The sequence below is a fragment of the Petaurus breviceps genome, unplaced genomic scaffold, assembly GCF_028583685.1.
Source record: "Petaurus breviceps papuanus isolate PSGF00001 unplaced genomic scaffold, PetGlider_PUasm1.0 90919, whole genome shotgun sequence".
Classification (NCBI taxonomy): Eukaryota; Metazoa; Chordata; class Mammalia; order Diprotodontia; family Petauridae; genus Petaurus; species Petaurus breviceps.
Genome location: NW_027187378.1, coordinates 41,857,816 through 41,872,238, shown reverse-complemented (window position 1 = coordinate 41,872,238; position 14,423 = coordinate 41,857,816). Strand labels below are relative to the sequence as shown.

Sequence of the window (14,423 nt, the reverse complement as noted above, 5' to 3'; positions counted from 1 at the left end):
ATAAAATAAAAAGAGAAAGAATCTGGTCATTCAATCAGTTCCAAATACATCCTCCATACTAGATATACTTAGCATCTAGGCCAATGGTCTCCAAAGGTAGTGTGCTGGGTGGGTAAGAGGAGGTTGGGATTCCTAACTGTGTGTGATCAACCAAAAAGAAAGTGGAAATATTGTTATTTGTGATAGTCAATTTAAGGCTTATCTCCATCATAACTACACCATCCCCTTATCCCTTAAAGCTCTATACTCCCCCACTAAGTCCTCTCATACTGCTGCCCTGCTTTGCCCACACTAACCAAAACTGTCATCGAAAGTAATAGCTGTGCAAGTAAAAATCCAACCCTTACCCCAGTATCAACAACCCTGTTCCTCAGATCACTTCAGATCTTCCCCTCAGTGGGTAGGCTCTGCTCTCTAAGGTAGTAGACAGTCAGTGAGTTCCTTTCCCCAACGTCTCATTTTTCATTGGGAAAGAGTAGTACTAACAAAGGATGAGCTTGGATGGATAGATTGCAAACTGAATAACCAATCTCATTATTTTATCTTTTCCCCCCAAATCCATCCCTCTTCCAAACCCCTCTATTTCCATTGAGAGAATCAGTCCATTCTCCCAGGTTCTCAATTTCCTTGTTACTTTCTGTTCCTCACTCAACTGAAAGTGCTCTATTCAAAATTACCAGCCATCTCTCAATAGCTAAATCTGATGGCCTTTTCTCAATCCTCATGCTTGTTTGCCTCTCTAAAACATTTAATTCTATTGACATCATTCTCTCTGGTTACTTACTCTCTCCTCTCTGGGTTGTGAAAAATGATGTGTCACTTATAATAGCTCTCATATCTGCATAATTTAAGAACTTGGAAACCAAATTTTTTAAACCTCTTTAAAAATCTTTCCAAGAAGGAGTTTCAGTAAATTTTGAATCCATTTGTTGAAAACATTAAAATAATGACTTGGCAACAACCAAAGGACAATGAGAAAGAAGAGAATTTAATAGCTTAAACTCAACAAAAATATTTGCATAATCAGTGGATGGGATTGAAAAATAAGTGAAATTTAGTAAATGTAGTCAATGATGATACTCATTTGACTCTTTGTAAGGTAGTATTTTCAATTATGGCAACCATTAGAACCAAGTATCAGAATAAACTGAACTTAGAACCAGACCTTAGAATGGCTATCACAAAGTGTTAAAAACCAGATTTCAAAAATAATGAAGCATATTTAATCACAACATTCTCAGAAATAGCATCATTAATAATATTTTAGTGAGAGCAAAAAGTTTTGTATAATTAACAAAATATTTCATCTTCATCTCATTTTTTAAATTTCCATTTTTGTTCCTGGTTTATAAAGTATACATTAATATAGTAGTGCATATGTATAATTTATAAACAGGTAAATATGAATATATTGGGGGTATGCTCAAAAACATTTTAATGAAATGGGTACATGATCAAAAAAGTTTGGAGACTACTGATCTAGTTTACATCTCTGTCATAGACAGATAGATTAGGGACTTTATTAAGCAGTTACTAGTATGCCAGACACTATAATTCTACAAGAATACATTTGAGGCTTTTCAAATACTTTGCTAAAATCTAGGCAAACTATGAATAAGTTATTTGGTCTGCCACTTAACTAAGCCTGTCAAAAAAGGGAAATAAGGTTATTCTGACATGACCTATTCTTGACGAATCCACACTGGTTTCTTATAATCATTACCACCTTTTTAATAGTTCCCAAATTTTGCAAAGAAATTAAGTCACACTTGCTAGCCTAGGCTTTGCAGATTTCACTCCTCCCTGTTTTGAAATTTGCCTGTGTCTAAGACTGAGGTCCCCCTCCCGTTATTCATAGTCTTGTTAGATACCTTTGATGTGGTTCCACAATTTCATCTACCAGCCCTTCCAGTGCTCTAGCTCTGGGATAGAGTTCATCTCTAACTGGGCCAGGTCATTTGACTGGTTTTAAGGCAGCTAGATGCTCTCACTATTTTGTGTACCTTCTTCCTGTTACCTATTTTTATTCTCTCCTTTATGATCCAAATGTTATTTACCTTGGTAAAGAAAAGTGGAAGCAAAATACAAGTTGAGTAACACTACTTTCTCTCTTTTTCCCATTATCATTATCCTATTCAGCCTAGGCAACAGTCCTATCCTTCTGTGATCTTCCTCTTTTCCCCAATGTAGTTATTAAAAAGGCCTTTACTGTTCCTAGTTTTCCTCATGAGCCAAGTTGACCCCTTTGTACTGGCAAGTAAGCAGGTACTTAGCACATAGTAACTGATCAAGCCTCTGTGAAAGAAACAAAGAAAAAAAAAAGGTATGAACCCCAGTTCCTGATGTAACAGGAAGGGGTTGGCTGAAACAGGAAGTAGCTAATGCTGTGTATATAAGAAAAGTCCCAGAGAGGCACAGTCAGAATTTCTTGGGACCAGATCTGGTGGCAGAGCAGCTACAGAAGGGAGAATGGAGAACTGAGTCAGAATTTCTTGAGAACTTGTGGTGGTGCAGCTTCTTCTGAACAGGAGCCCAGGAGCCTAGGAGCCTGAGCCCCCTTCCCCCAGGCTGGATAAGGTGATTCTGATTTTTTTAACAAGCTGCAGAAGACTGAGGAAGCTTAATCAGGATGCAGGGACTTTATTTGTGGCTTGGTTGAGCCTTGAATTCCCAGGAGCAGAAATTGTGAAGGATCTGACATGGACCAGACCCTGTGAACTTCAGTGTGGAGCAGGACCTACCCAGAAAGCTGGACGAGGAACTGGGAGCTGTCTGCCATTGAACCCAGGTGACAGTCTGGTGAATCCAGGTAGAATCTGGGACCATGGAAAGGGATCCAGGGAATCTGAGAACCAGCCCCAAGTCAAGATGAAAAGACCTCTCCATGGGTACTGAGTAATGACAAAAGTGTAGTTTACTAGTGACCTAAGGGGCCAGGGTTTGTGTATTTTCTAATGATTGTGCTTAGTGATTAATGATACTTAGTAATTGCTGAATAAGTGACTGATTGAGTTAATTTAGTGTGCCCCATGAGTGGAAGACTTTGACTATTGTACTTTAAGATTATTGTTCTTTGTTCTAAATATTGTATCCACTTTGGTGAAAACTATGTGGTCATTTTACTTTTTTCTTTTTTTTTTTGCTTTTTGGAGGGCAATTGGGGTTAAGTGACTTGCCCAAGGTCACACAGCTAGTTTTTCTGTTGTGTCTGAGGCTGGATCTGAACCCAGGTCCTCCTGACTCCAGGGCCGGTACTCTATTCACTGCACTACCTAGCCGCCCTTATGTGGTCATTTTAATGATAAGCTGTTGTGAATACTATATTGTGATTATCTGTGATAAGCTGTAGCATTGTGAATGCTGTACCTTGATTTACTGTGAATGTTTTGCTTTGATTTGTTATTGAATAAATAGAGTGTTCACTATACTGTCTATAGTATAGTATACAGTATATAGTATACAGAACCTTAAAGGCTGTTCACAGTAGCATTCTTCTGGAAAGCTGCTCCTGCATGGTGTTACAGAGCCTTAGCTCATTATGAGTTTTACCACCACTAAACACAAGACTTTCTCCTAGGACCCTTGGTCCTTGACACTGCATGTCATGACATATAAAGGACTAACATGTAAAGCCCAATATTGGGGCTCAAAAATCAATTTGGGGAGTTTTTTGGAGTCAATCAGAGTTAAGTGACTTGCCCAGAGTGACATATCATGTAATTGTGGGAGGCCAGATTTGAACTCGGGTCGTCCTGACTCCAGGGTTCCACCATACCATCTACTTACCACCCCCCCCCCAAAAAAAAGCAATTTCATAATACAAGATGGAGAAGAAAAGTGCTAGATAACAGTCTGTCTGAAAAAGATTTGTTCTAAGTCAGTAACTGATCATAGAGATTTTTTTGATCCTAGAGATTTTAGTGGACTGCAATCACAAATGAGTCATCAGTATGCTATGCAACTAAAAAAAAAGACTAATGTACTCTTGGGATTGAAGGAAGCATGATGTTCCAGAGAGGAAGGTTATACTTCTCATTGGATTCTGCCCTCATCAGACCACCGCAGAGGGTGTTCTGGGTATCACATTTTAGGAGGTCTACAATGCATCCAGAGGAGAGAGACCAGGATGGTGAAGGCCTCAAGATAATGCTATACGAGGATTATCTGAAAGCACCAGGAATGTTTAGCCTGGAGCAGAGAAGACTTCAGGAAGAAATAATAGAAGTTTGCAAGTACTTGAAAGGCTTTCATGTGGGAGAGGGATCAGATTTGTCTTGCTTGGGAAATTTCTTGAGCAGCACCAGCTTTGGGGAAAACATGGGTCTCATGGGTAAAGCAAATTAAAAAGTTCACAAGTTCAAGAGTTCCAGGATCAGACTATCTAGAGAGAGAAGGGAATTCCCTGATACAGAATGCTCCCTAGAGAAAGGAGAGGATCATCGACATAGTTCCTCATGGTATCCTATTTGGAAACAAAGCCAAGGAACTACTTAGAGATAGTCAGGTCAAGCAAAAGATAATTACTTGTTCAGCAGCCCTCAAAGTATGTTTTTATCTTCTAGTAGGTGGTTTGAGCTTTTGAGGGGTTTTTGCTTTTTGGAGGGGTGAGGGCAGGGCAATTTGAGTTAAGTGACTCGCCCAAGGTCACACAACTAGCATTATGTGTCTGATGCTGGATTTGAACTCAGGTCCTCCTGACTCCAGGGCCAGTGCTCTATTCACTGTACCACCTAGCTGCCCCTCTAGTAAGTGTTTAAACCAGAAAGTGGTACAAGAGTCTTGGAAGAATCGTGCGTGATCCAGTAGAAGTTCATCTGAATATCAGAGTACCGTCCTGAGAGGAGTTAATGGGTGGGATGTTCGAGCATTTTATATTTTTCTGTATCTGTTAATGAGCTCTTGCAAGTTCTTGGCATTTTATATATTTTCAGTGGAGGTGGGTACCATTCCTGCTATGCATTGCATACCTTGAGTGCTTTTATGAGAAGGAGTTGGGAACTCTGTTATCCACATTGTTTTGTGTTATGAGTTATCCACAAGTACATTTAGAGATTTTCCTGGAGTATCCTGGATGGAAGCAATGAGCCAAAGAGAAAAAAAAATCACTTTTTAAGATTAGATTTCCAACCCCTCCTCCACACACCCCCACACCCCACTTCCAAGATTGGAGGAGGTGGGGACTGTGTCACAGGTTGGGCCTATTTTGTATGTATCTTGTATTAACTTACTTGCTAGATGTTTCCCAGCAAAAGAATATAAACTCCTTGAGGGTAGGGAATATCTTCCTTTTGTCTTTGTATCCCCAGAGCTTATCACAGTGCCTGGCATTAGCTGGTACTTAATAAATGTTTGCTGACTCATTAATAGATTGATTGGTCCCATGGGGCGGGAATTAGAAACCAAAGATAGAAATTATAAGTGTAAATCTGGTTATATAGGACATGACCATTAGATAGGGCACCTATTCCCCCATCTCCCATGACAGCTTATTCATCCAACTAACACTCATATATACATCTAAGATTTTCTTTTTTCCAGGGCAGGCAGGGGAAGGGGGTTGTCTATGGCCACCACACTGCTACAACTCAATCTAAGAGTCCTAAGTAAACCTTGATATAGGAGAATAACACATATACACACACAAGTATAGCTCCTGAGCCCCCACCAGTGTTCTTTCCATTTAAATACAGTAAATCAGTCACAAGAATACCATTAGTTCTTAATTATGAAACAAGATTTACTAATCTAGAAGGTAAAAGCAAAAATAACAATAACATAACATTTATTATTCCTCCCACTGGTACAAACTTATAGAAACCTAGTAATAAGGCTCAAGAATAAGGAGACTCACATGCTTTGGTCAAATCACTACTCTGTTCTTCGAGCTTTGATCTACTTGGTCTCTTTGAGTATGATCTATACCACACAACATTTGTTAAAGGATACCACTCCTCTTCTAAACCCTTCCAGTTGGATGAAACTGTCTTCTCTTCCCAGTTAGCTTCTCCTCATTCTCTTGCTTCAAGCACTACATCCAGATGAAAACTGATCTGCCCCCAATTGATGGTGAAAAACCAAAATTCCATGTCTCTACCAGGTATAACACAAATAGTTATTATTTAATATCCCCTTCGTCCCCAAACAGTATTTTGATTCAGAGTTTCTCAGCAATAACATTCAAAGTCCTAAAAACAATTATATACAAATTTGTTACAATCTGACAGAGCTCTTGTCTATGAGCTCCTTTCAAATGGTTCCTCTTGGTACCTTTATCTTAGATCCTCTCAGGTCCTCAGAACTGTCTCATGCTGCTTAACTTGTTGTTGCTTTTTTCTCCTTCTAATAAATAAAACACCCACATAAGAAAGGTACAGTACCTTACACCAAAAAACAAACTTAGGCTTTATTTAAGTGAAAAGTTCCTGACAATTAGACCTATCTGAGAGAAGTCTCCAAGCAAAACCAACATGTCCGCATGTTCACATGTCCAGTGGGTTGTAGACCAAATTATAGTTTGGTGTGGGCTGTACTCAGTAGCCCCTATGGCCCCAACTCAGAGATTTTTGGGGTCAGTAGAACCATCAGCAGGTTGAAAATCTATGTCAAGGTTCAGACCAAAGACTCTTGCCTGAAGATTCAAAAGGATCTTCCTCAAACATTTTACAATATTTTGAAGGCAACAAGATGAATACACAGGAAATATGCCTTGCCTTACCATCTCTGAAACCTGCTGATTATATTATTTTCTCCTCCAATTCTGTATTTCAGTTGCAAAGACAAGCTTATGAGGGAGTCAGTATGGCATCCATGAGTGGATAGAAAGGCAGCCTCGGAGTCAGAAAAACCTAAATTAGTACCAATTAATCTAAGAATAGGGTAGCTAGGTGCTACTGTAGATAAGAGTACCTGGCCTGGAATCTGGAATACTCAGCTTTTTAAGTTCAAATCTGGCCTCAAACACTTACTAGCTGTGTGACCCTGAACCAATCACTTCACTCTGTTTGACTCAGTTTCCTCATTTGTAAAATGAGCTGGAGAAGGAAATGGCAAAGCCCTCCAGTATCTTTCTTTGCCAAGAAAACTCCAAATGACGTCATGAAGAGTCAGACACAACTGAACAACAACAAAAACCTCAGAAGAGAATACGAGTTTGGTGACCATGGGAAAGTCACTGAACCTCTCAGGGCCCTCAAGAACTTTTTTAAGACTATAAATTTCAGAGGAGTTGCCAATTTGCATCTGTGAGTAGAGTTTCTACACTGGGAAGACCTTACACTAATGTAATCACAGATCCTAACCAAAATACATGTGATATGGAGATGGGGATGTAGACAAAGATAGAGCTATGTTGCGTGTGTATGTGTATGTATACATATATGTATGTGCATGTATACATATGTGTGTTATGTATTTGTATGCATGTGTATATGTCTGTGTGAACAAATATATGTATATATTCACATGTGTGTGCATGACATGTCTGTTTGTTTTTATGTGTACACATACCATCATCCTCACAGGGTTATTTGGAAGAAAGCACTTTGTCAACCTATAATAAATTCATATTTAGCTCATTTATCAAACACTAATTGTGCATAGAGCTCTGTGCTTAGCTCCAGAGAAGACAAGACAGGGATCCCTGCTGTTATGGAGGTACTGTATAGAAAGGGATATTACTTACACACAAACCTAGGTAGCTAGGTAGCCCTTAACTCAGTCCAAATCACCAGTGCTGCCTCAACTCAATCCAGAATCACAAACCCTAAGGGAGGGGCCTCAGAGGAAATCTGGCCCATTAGTTCAATAATACTAAGACATTTTAATTTCTAATATAGTAAGTATCCATAAGTATATTGCACCTAAACAAAAGCTCCTTAGAAGGGCCTTAAAATTTTTTTAAGAGTATAAAGAGGGCAAAAAAAAGTATAAAGAGTAAAAAAAATTGAGAATTCACTGGTCTAGTCTAACAACCAGTGGAATAGGAATCTAATACCCCTTCAGGTATTTCCTGACACCAATCAGCAGCTGCGAGGTACTTAGCTTTTCCATAATACTTTCTCCCTCAAAGCCTCAGCATGGAAGAGGCCACATTTATGCTACAAAGCAAGGACTTTAGCTCAGCTCCAGTGACTCATCAAGCAGGTAAAACAGAGGTAAGAGCCAGGCCAACGAGAGAAGGGGGCGGGAGTAGGAAGGGAATTCACAGGAAAAAAAATAAAAAGAAAGAAAGAAAGAGCCATTTTAATAATAGGGTAATTGCCCTGTTTAGGATTACAATCTGCCAGCATTTCACTAAACTTTATGACACATGATGACAGGTTAATAAGCCAGGTATCTCACTGTGTGAGTTAAACAGATGCCCCAGCCTCCTTAGGCAGGGAGGTGATTCCACAGCCAAAAAAAAACATCAAGGTGGAGGCCAGGGGGAGTGGGGAAACTGGTTCTTTCTGTTGTCAAATTGGCCCCAGCAATAAATCACCATTAATAATACTGTCATTTATCAAAGGAGTAACCCTATTTGGCAAAGCCTTTGAAGTAACAGCACCTATAATTTCCCACCTATAAAAGGTACCTTTTCTGCATATGTCGTGCTCAGCTCTGACAAGACCAAGACACCGGGGAGTTCATTACTTCTCCACACCCATCGTAACAGGGGACCTACTAAACACATACAGACGCTCGTTTGCCCTGAGATCTTGAATCTGAGTTCAGACTGGTTTTGTTTGGACTTCAAGGAAGTGCTAAAAGGAAAGAGTGCTGGACTGGGGAGTCAATGGGCCACAGGCAAGTTCCTTAATCTCCATTAGCTTCAGTTTCCTCACCTGGAAAATGGGATAATAACACCTATGCTATTGATGTCCAAAGGTCATTGAGCTAAGTATTTGATTCATCTCAAAGAGCAGTGATCTGAACAAACCCTCTTCTCTAAGCTCTTTATTTTGTAGTGGCAGGAGGAGAGGAGGAGATGCTTCACTCTCTGGCAGGTTAAGACTTTTTTGGATCCCTAGGCAATGAGACTTTGGGTGCTTTCCTCATAGTCCATGACTTAAAAACAAACAAAAATATATGGTATTCTAACGGGGAGGAAAATGTTGTTATTTTGATTGTCTTGACTTCCTAAAGGGAAAACAAGCTCATCCTATTCTTTTATTTACAAGTTGTTTTTAACATTTTAATTTCTATTTGAAAGTTGAAATATAAAAACAAGCCATTAATGTGGTTGTTTTTATTTTTAGTGCTTCACAAGGACTTATAAAATCATAAAAGAAAAACAGGATCTAGAAAACACCCAAAAAAATTACCCACGTAGCAATATTAAACTGAATGAAATTGTACTCTGACACTCGGATGGGGTTTTGAAATTATCGATGTGGGTATTCCTTCCAGTGATGTGGACTGAAAGCCAGCCATGTATGTCCACTCTGTGCAATCTCCTGTCTCCCCGTGACACAGGGAATCCACCCCACATGTTAGGGGCCTCCATCATTTTCTCTTAATATCAAGAGGGTACCAGTGGAGCAAAGCATGTGTCGATCAATCATCCCTCACTTTTGATGAATAACATCTCATCTCTTTTGCTCTTTGATTCTTGGATAACATCCTTTCCTCAACTTTGTAAGTCCTTATTTATACATGTTATATCCGGCTGACACCCACCATGTGCCTCTCCACTGTCTACTATGTGACATGCTTTTTCAGTTCTTCAGAGACCTGGCTCAACAGGAAGCCATGAGCACATGTTCCCATCTTAAAGACAATAAAATTGAAGTCCAAGGAAAGTAAGTGATTTGCCCATCACTTTGCCCAAGCCCAGCAGAGTTGGATTTCCAATCCAGATCCTCCAATTTCCTTTCCATTGTATCACATGAAGTCCCTTCCAGTTGGAGTATTTTAGTACCACCAGCAATCTAAACCAACACACGTAATTACCCAAACATTTAAGAGTATACCCTGAACGTGCTCCCACAACTGGGTAAACACAGGGACAGACTAGGCAGAGTGAGCTGCCCCTTCCAGGGGTCACAACTGAGATAACATTTCCTCTCCTTTTATTCCCCAGCCCCCTCCTGTCCTGCTCTTAGACCTGCTTCTCCCCAGATGCCACAAGTAGGAGTTTCCCAGGCATGAGGAGTAGCCACTACCAGAAGCCGTGCAGCAGGCTCCTACTGGCTGGACTGCGTGTTGGCAGGCCTGGGGGTGGGTGGGGGAAGCTGATTTTTCCCCCCTTTAGGGGCCTGCAGCCCTCTTCTTTGGCTGTACTCTAGCCTGACAGGCAGAGAAAGAGATTTACAACTTCAGGGAAGCTTTGATCAGTCCTCTTGATAAGCATCAAGAACAGCTCAACCCATAAGCCCTGAAAGGGAAGGGTTTATGGGCAAGAATGCTGTCTCCTGCAGGAAAGGGGTGGAGGAGGTCTCAGGTTCACTGGGACCTGCTGAGCCATTAAAATCCTCTCATCAAAAGAAACCTCTCTGAGCTACCCTTGCCCTTTGAGAGGAAAGGAGGAGGAAAAGGCAGTTGGCCACCCCCAACCCTCCCCCCACTCCACCCCCAAACCCAGGAACAATGCTATAAAGAGAGAGGAGAGTATTTGTCATGTGCTCGCTGAGTCCTCATCGTGCTCACTTACCCCCTCTTCCAATTTGGTCTATTAGACTAGTAGTCTAACAGGACTAACATCAACCAGAAAGCATGTGTGCTGGGGGAGGAAGAGAATCCTGGTTTACATGTGTTTCAGCAGTGGGAAGAGACAGGGAGATAGTTTTCAAAATCCCAGATTTGCTATCTCCTGAGTAATCTTGGGCAATCTTACTGAAATAAACTCTCTGGATTCCTGTTTCCTCATCTGTAAAAATGAATAGATTAAACTAGTTGATCCCTAATCAATTTAATTACATTATTAAGAAATTTAACTTAATCTATTAAGCACCTACTATGTGCTAGGCACCCAGAGAATGTAAGCTTCTTGAGGGGAGAATCATTTTCATGTTTGTCTCTCTAGCACCTAGCACAATGCCTGGCACAGAGCCGGGCTTAATAAGATGCTTGGGGATTGAATAATAGATTACTAGGCTCTGGGGGAAAATGAAACAGTCCCCAATTTCAAGGAGTTTACTTTCAATCAAGGAAACAATATATACACATATAAGTAGATGCAAGATGTACAAAGTACATTCAAGGTTATTTGGGGTAAAATGAAGTAGTAGCTGGGGCAGGTAGGTGGTATATTAGATAGTGCTGAGCCTGGAGTTGAGAAGACTCATCTTTCTGAGTTCAAATCCATCCTCAGACACTTACTAGCTTCATGATCTCTGGAAAGTCATTTAATACTCTTTGCCTCAGTTTCCTCATCTGGATAATGGGTTGGAGAAGGACCATTACAGTATCTTTGCCAAGAAAACCCTAAATGGGATCATAAAGAGTTGGACTCAACTGGACAATAGCAAAGTAGTAACTATTGGATATCAGGAAATGTGGGAGGTGGTCCTGAGTGGGGCTTTGAAGGAGGCTAGAGATTCTAAAAGGAGGAAGTGAGAAAGGCTTATATCACAGGTGGGAGGGAAGGGCCTATGCAAAGATACAGAGACAGGAAATGATGGAGGGTGTGGGAGGCACAGCAGGTAGACCAGTTGGATGGATTTTAAAGTATATGATGGAAATAATGTGTATGGAGTCTGGAAAGGTAGTGAAGCTAGGTTGTGAAGACCTTATAATGTCAAATAGAAGGGTTTGTTTTTTTCTTTTTTCTCTGTCCTAGACAAGCCAGGGAGTCACTGGAGTTTCTTGAGCCCTTTTAGCCACATCCTGGTCAGAGCTGGACTTTAAGATTTCACTCTGGCAGATGTATAGAGTATGACTTGGGGAGGAGAGAGGATGAGGGCAGGAAGACCAATTAGGAGGTTACTGAAATATTCTAGGTGACAGGTGGTGAGAGGCTGGACAAGGGTGGTGGTGATGTAAATAGAGAAAGGGGGAATGAGTGTGAGAAATGTTGTAGAGGGAGAATCAACACAAGTTGGCGACAGATTTTTACAGGGGTGGTGAGTGCCTCAGGTCTCTCCCAGTTCTAAAACTATGATTCTTTAATTGTCAGTGTATCTAATACTAACATCTGCCTTGAGTTACACTCCTCCCTCCCACCTAAGGAATCTGGGTCCAGGGTCAAACTGGACTGAGATCAGGGTCCCTAAAACAGGCCTGGAAAAAGCATCTTGGCGATTTCCTGCATGCACCCACTTCTGAAGCTCAAGGCCACAGGGAATCTAAGTTATCCTCTTATAGAGTTATCAGCTTGACTGGCTGGGAAAAATTCCCAGAAACTAAACCCAAGAAGAGGAGAAAAGAGTTCTAGACTTGACTGGAGATCTTGTGGTTGACTAAAAGAACCTTGTATTTGGAGTTAGAGACCTAATGTTCAGATCTTGCCGCTAATATTTGCTTTTTGTGTGATAGTATGTTGACACAAGATGTTCCACCCTTCTTGGTCTTAGTATTTATCTGTGAAATGAGTGGGCGGGAATAGCCACCCCAAGAGGTTCCTTCTGACTCTACATCTATGATTCAATGTTCTTCTACCAATCCTAATGTGGACCCTTCCATTCACTTGTTGCCTAAAATTTTAACATCAACACCTTCTTGATCCTCATCCATAGAATCACCCTCCTCTCCACAAACAAACCTACTAAGGACAAAGACAAACAAGACCTACTAAGATGTAGTGACTTGGATTCAGGAGAGACATAGGTTCAAATCCTGGTTCTGACTCTAGCCTTGTGCCCTTCCCCTCTATGCATCTCAGGTTATTTTGTCCATAAAATGAGGCTAATAATACTTATACAATTTACCTCTCCAAGTTATGAGGGAAGGTTTACTTTGTAAACCTTAAAATATTATTGAAATGAGTCCTTATTCATCTCTGTCTTTCTAGGGAGCTATGGAAGGCACATTACAATCTAAGTTAAAAGAACAGGGTCCCTCTCCTCTTAGAGGCTAGAGAGTAAAAAAAAAGTCAGCAAATAAACCATATCGGGTCAATATTAGGTCCCAAATCCACCCCCCCCCCAAAAAAAAATCTGGTTTCTATAAAATGTGGCTATACCCTGTAAAAACAAAGTAACAGAATAACTTTAGTCTTTGGTGTCTATCTTGAACGAGTCATGTCCAAAAGAAAACACAGCACACCCAATCACTGGGAATTCATCCTCTGTTGGAACAACTCCAGGGAAAAGGAAACCACTACCTCCCCAAAGCATCCCATTTTCCTTGGGAATAGCTGTAATTGTTAGGAAGTTTTTCCTGACATCAAGCCTAAATTTGTGTCTCTGAGACTTCCACCCATTGCTCCTAGTCCCATCCTCTGGGAACCAGAAGAACCAATGGAATCTCTCTTCCACATGTCAGACCTTCAAATACTTGAGGACACCTGTCACATCCCTCCCATCTCTACCCAAAGCCTTCTTTCCTCCAGGCCTGAGTCATCTGTCTGAGCACACCTAGAGGATGAAAGAGATCTCATTTGTGGGATGCAGGCCTTTTGCTGGGGACAACCTATTTTTGAACCAAAACCATTCATGTAAAGAAGCCTCTTGCTATCCTCAAAGCTTCTCAAACAGAAAACAGCAAATGAGGCTATGGCCTTAGCATTCTCCAATAAATACATATTTACTGCATGCACCAAAGTGGGGATAATAACCCTGGCCTGGCTCATAGGGGTCATCTTGAGAAATAGCTGATGTCAGATGGTGAGGGCGAACAGCTGCTCTCCATTCACACTGAGAACTCAGCAAGAGGAAAGGGCCTTAAATTACAGCAGGAGGGATTAAGGTTAAACATTAACAACAGCTTCCTAGCTAGAGGGTTGTGAAACACTGTAATGGGGTCCCCAAGGGGCTGTTGAAGACATTCCTTTTTTTTTTTTTCCTAGAGATTTTACAAAATAAAAGTGCCCGCTTATCTGCCCAGGATGCTCCCAGGAATGTGCTTCATTAGGTCATTGAGTTCATCCTCATATCTTCTGGGCCTGAAATGCAGACATCAACAGAAGTGCCATCTTTGTCTAGCATTAAACTACACACTTTCCCAAATGGAAAATCTGATTGTGACCTATAAGTGGAGGTTTTCCAGTGCATACACATACGCATACATCTGTGTACACATTCATATGTGCACATACATATTTGGTTTGTGTGTTTATATGTATATACACATATTTGGCTTAGTGAAAGAGTGCTAATCAGGGTCAGCATGGCCTGGGTTCAAGTCCTGACTCATACATATTGCTTATGTGACCCTAGGTAAGTCATTTACTTCCTCTTTACCCTCAGACAAATGTTTATGATTATAAACTGTGGAGGAGTTCATCTAAATTGATAAAGCAAGTTCCTCACAAGGAACATCTTATAGTATAACTTCACAGAACAAAT

At 40.7% G+C, this 14,423-nt stretch overlaps 1 long non-coding RNA gene across 1 annotated transcript in view; it reads left to right on the top strand.

Annotated features, from left to right (window-relative positions):
* The first annotated feature begins 8,577 nt into the window (after positions 1 to 8,577).
* Positions 8,578 to 14,423, top strand: part of LOC138151837 (uncharacterized) — a 27,859-nt gene continuing 22,013 nt past the window's right edge. Inside the window, exon 1 of the long non-coding RNA XR_011165933.1 lies at positions 8,578 to 8,784. This is a non-coding gene — a long non-coding RNA (uncharacterized lncRNA). The remainder of the gene's footprint in view (positions 8,785 to 14,423) is intronic.